Source organism: Cryptotermes secundus, unplaced genomic scaffold, assembly GCF_002891405.2.
Source record: "Cryptotermes secundus unplaced genomic scaffold, Csec_1.0 scaffold2252, whole genome shotgun sequence".
NCBI lineage: Eukaryota > Metazoa > Arthropoda > Insecta > Blattodea > Kalotermitidae > Cryptotermes > Cryptotermes secundus.
The window spans coordinates 81,220-86,574 of record NW_019732873.1 but is presented as its reverse complement, the minus strand read 5'-3'; positions in this window follow the sequence as shown (position 1 = coordinate 86,574).

Sequence of the window (5,355 nt, the reverse complement as noted above, 5' to 3'; positions counted from 1 at the left end):
ATGAAGATTGGCAGGGGAAACCGAAGTACTCGGAGAAAACCTGTCCCAGCGACACTTTGTGCACCACAAATCCCACCTGACCAGACTCAGGATCGAACCAGGACCGCCGCGGTGGGAAGTCAGCGACTAATCACTTGAGCTACGGCGTGGCCTACTTCACATACTTTATTCAAAGATCGAGATCAAACACCATGAAGTATTCTGCGTCGCTAAATTTCAGATTTTATAATTCTATTTATATAGAACAATAACGTAGCCTGATTTTCGTTTTGTTACAAAGCCTCGTTTCTCAATCCGACTGAAGAACACAGTCATTTCGAAATAAAGTAGCGAGGAGAATTTCTGGACACAAGCGAGATAAATTAATAAGATAATGAAGGCTGTTATACAATCTGGTGATTCTTTGATTTTGGGCCGGAATATTAAAAATAAAAGTAACGCCTTAAGTTTTACTCTCTAGATGTGTATACTGGCATGGAGGTGATGATCCAGTCATTCTAGATGTCGAATTACATGAAGGCAAGCGATAAGCCTCTAGGGAAGAGGACCCCACGGTACCCATTTGGTGGCCTCTGATCCGGCATGGTCATGGAGGAGAAGAGAAAATGCCTGCTCCAATGGTGATCGAACTCCAATTGTGTTCTCCAGTACAACTTATGTTACTGACCTTACTGACAGAACTGTCACAGCCAGTCCTGCTTAGACGAAACAATGGAAGTGGTATAAGCTGAATATGCAGCACGCATAAAAAATAGATCATTGTATACAAAACTGTGGCCAAAACTTGGAGTGGGAAAAAGATCAACTTATACAATTATGAGATAATATTAAAATGGATTTTATGGTAACTGAGGATCCAACGATTTCTTCGGATTTTAATATATCATGAACCTCTTGTTAAATTGCTTCTTATTCGACATACTGTCCAAAATGATTAACTGTTCTATACGGCTTTAAAACTTAATTCCTTCTTCAAGGGATGAGAATTAATTGTTGAAAGCAACGTTTTGAGGAAAATATGCAGATCTATGAAGAAATGAAGCATGGAGTAAGTTACAACTACTATAGCTGCTTTCTGATTTGTATTATTTAAACGCAATAGCAGACTAACTTTTCAGGAAGTTTCTGCTTGTTGAAATAATCTTATAGGCAGTAAGTATGTGATTACGGACAAATTTTTATTTATTTTTAGTTTATTTAGCGATTCTGTCAGTAAAATATCTTTGAGGGTATATCATAACTTGAGTAGGTGACCTTACAGAAGGGACACCTTGTCTGTTCAACAAGGTATCCTGTTATGATGTTCCTAGGGGTCATTACAGGGACTGGTGACAACTGGTGGCACCTACCTCAGAAAACACTACATGAAGGAACTCTGGACAGGAAAAGGAACCCTCCAACCACAAACTTTTTCAATGTTCCGCTATCGCTAGGCACAGGCTAGAAATCTTTAGTTCTGCTTGATCAGAGGCAACAGATATCAGGAGAGCCTCAGCCAGGATGGCTCTGGCTCTATGGTGAGGGCTCTGTGAAGGGCACTAACAAAACTGGGGAACACAATGGGCCCAGCATTAGTGCTTGCGTCCACATGCACACATACAAAACTACTGTACAGCATTAAAGTTTATTCAGCTTAAAATATATATTCTTATAGAAAACAGACAATATTAATAGCAGAAAGCAGTGCAAAACTTTTAAGAAATAATTTTACACAGAAACATCTTGTATAGCAGCTAGATTTCCACACAGCGTCACCATGAAGTGAATGAATATGTCTCGATTCGTCCTGACTTTGAGAGGAAAACCTGCCTCTTCCTCTTCCTCTCTCTCTCATACATGCACACAAAAAGGTCACTGTATCTTGCAACTGGGTAAATACAAAACTCTACTAAGAATAAAACTGCACACACAAATGATGCTCCACACACTATTTCTTACTTGTCGTTCACAAAATACCACTGCTATATGATGGCATACGCCACCAGCATTTGTCAGATACAGCACAAACAATGGACATTTTATGCAACAAAACTCTCATAAATATCAAGATGGTTCGCCAGCATCAGAGTACAGACTTGTGAAATCAGATGCCTGTGGAAGTTGGTAAAATTTGGAGCAATGACAAGCCCAGATGGGATCTGCACAAAAATGTACAAGAACAGTGTTTCCCAATCTGTAATATAGTGTGAGATTAATTAGTGTCTGGACTGGCCGCAATATGAAATAACTGTAGTTAGGGCAAAACTGTTTGCTTGGAGGAGGAGGGCATCTGCCAAGATATCTGATGTCCATTTCAAGTTACAGCTCACACCAGCATCGTCAAGAAAAAGTAACACGTGGTCACAGGTACAAACACCAAAATTATACGAACACTAACTACATGTAGCGATCATTACAAGTCTTGTGAGACTACAATCATTACGTGATAGCCTTATTGGTATTACTGACAACAAGGAACAGGTTCATAGCCTCAAATGGCTGTATTTTCATACCAAATTCAGCAGAAATCATACAACACATAAATAATTACACCACAATCCTGTACTTTCATCAAGAAATAAGAACAAGCTATACATGTTGTGCATTCATTTGAACACGACTGTGCAACAATTTGATTTTCAGAGTGCGTTGGTGTGACAGTATCACTTCAGGCTCGTATGGGACAGGTGCTTGGTTCAAATCTTGACAAAGACATTGGCTATCCCGAATTCTTTCATGGTTTTATTCAGTCCCTCCAAGTAAATTCCATGATGGTAGCTCAACTAGGTCATGGCTGCTTCATTCCAGTCATTCCTAATCAATTATTCATCAATCATCCTACAATTCAATGCTATACAGTCCAGCTACTGACAGCACTGTAAAATTAGTCACAGATTAGGCCCCCATGCTGTCAGCTTACTGCCACTTTCTGTTACTTGCATCATCATTCATTATTCTGCCAAAACCACAAAACTAATACACACATATTCCTTTTTAACAGTGCTGTACAGACCACACAAATTATTAGATGCAACACAGATGCACGATTCTGCTCAAGGATGTCAATTCATTTTAAAGTCATCGAAATATTCAATAAGCAGTCACTAAGATAAAAATCACAAACATATATAAAGCAGGAGGAGAAACAGAAGAACCAGAAGACAAAACAATACCATGAGCACAGCGAACATTGAATATAGAAAACCAGCAAGCTATTTTTATTAATAAGATCTGAAATTGTTGTGGCAGAGAAGATTCTTATCTCAGTGTTCTAGGTTATGATACCAAAGTCTTCTGGTAGGTGGGTGCCATTTCAGGAGAAATTACTGTCTCCATCTTCAGGGTAGAATTGACCCTGAGATTTGATGCAGCAGGCTCCTTCCGAACATCAGTACCCACTTACTGGAACTACAGTGATAAAATCCAGATAGTAATTTCAAGACAACTCTCAAAACCTGATAAAATTCATGCCATCTACCAAAATAGACATATTAACACATTTACTGCAAGTATTCCCTGCTTCACAAAAATACACCTTTGGGACAATTTAGAGTTTCAGAGATTGTCCATTATTCTTGCTACTCACAAGGGAATGGTCTGATCCGACATGTCGAAACCTGCCTTGATTTTTTTTTCACTGCAAGAGTGCACACAACAAAATCCACTGTCACAATTTTAGCTGCTAATACGCACTGCAAGTATTTTTTAAAAATTGCTGAACATGGCCAATATTGTAGCCTGCCAGACCCTTGTAGAAATGTCCACCTCTAGCAGAGCAGTACGCAACACACAACATGGCTGACTCACAGCTTAGGCTGGGGTTGTACAAACCTCTGATACAAGCAGTTCCGCATACAGAAAAAATGAGCAACTTCGGCAATTTTTAAAAAATACTTGCAGTGCATATTAGCAGCTAAAATTATGACAGTGGATTTTGTTGTGTGCACTCTTGCAGTGAAAAAAAAAAATCAAGGCAGGTTTCGACATGTCGGATCAGACCATTCCCTTGTCAGTCCAGAGACAAATACCCCAGTGACCAAGCGCACAGTCAGTGTAGTACTTATTAACAAAGGTCAAGAACTCTGCTTTATCACTCTGTAACCAGCCAAGTTCCAGCTCAGAGATGAAGCCCCCAACTTAAACATGAGGATCTGATAATGTACTGCCTGCTCAGGGCTATCACACACCTCAGGGGGTAGTAAGAGATGGATATCGAGCAATAGTGGAATAATGATTTTGGAGGAAAACCAGAGATAAACTTGCTACAGCACTACTTCAACCACCATAAATCTCTTATGAAGTCACTCTGGACTTAACCCAAGGGTTTATGGTGAGATGCAATTGTCTAAAATGCAGCATAAATGTTCACTTGCTGAAGGAGTGAGCTATATTCACATGAACCAGCGTCAGATTTTGCACAGAAATTAACTGTACGTTGTGACTTGACCGTATCAGCCATTGTCTAAATACAGACACTATAGTAAATTAATGAAAGTATAATTTACACATAAAAATTCAACAGACATAAACATATAATCTGAGTTTCTCACAGTGGTGAGTATCCAGATTATGGTCTTGTGGGTTGTGACACCGTCTAGTTTGGTTGGCAGAAGAGCATGTGCTCCATCTTGATGGGTATGTGGTATTGCTTCTGAATGACTACTCCCCATGACACCCTTCCAATATAACTTGGCCACATCTTCACCCCATTCACTTTTACTCTGAAGACAGAGGCAGCAGATTCTTCAAAACACCCAACTATACATAAGAATATACAATACCACAAAGCAGAAATGGAACAGGCTTGTCAGGCAAAAAAAAAAAATACTCTATAGTTGAATTCAGAAGGTGGTCAGTTTGAATCTTGACCAGGACACTGGTTAGCCTGACTGACGTTCTTTGTGGTTTTTCTTCCGACCCTTCAAACAAAGGCCACGACAGTACTTTCGTAAGGCCACAAGCACCATCGTCAAAATCCTTTGTGATTCATCCATCATATCACCTGATACTATAATGTCTTCAAACTGAAAAAGTATTATTAAATAACACAGACAGAAAACGAAACAACCCAGAAGATGACAATTTGGATGCATATGTACTTATTCCTGCAATATTTTGATAATCACCTCGGAGGGGCACACAGTAGAGTAGTTGGTTGAGGCACTATGCTGCAAGCTGGAAGGTCACGGGTTTAAGTCCTGATGAGGTGGATTTTTTTTCAATTTACCTAAACCTTCCAGCCGCACTATCACCCTGGAGTCAACTCAGCCTCTAATAGAAATGAGTACCAGGAATCTTTCTAGGAGATGAAGGGTGGCTGACAACCTTACCACCATTGAGCTGAGTGTCTAGAGAAAATGTGGGAGCCTCAACATC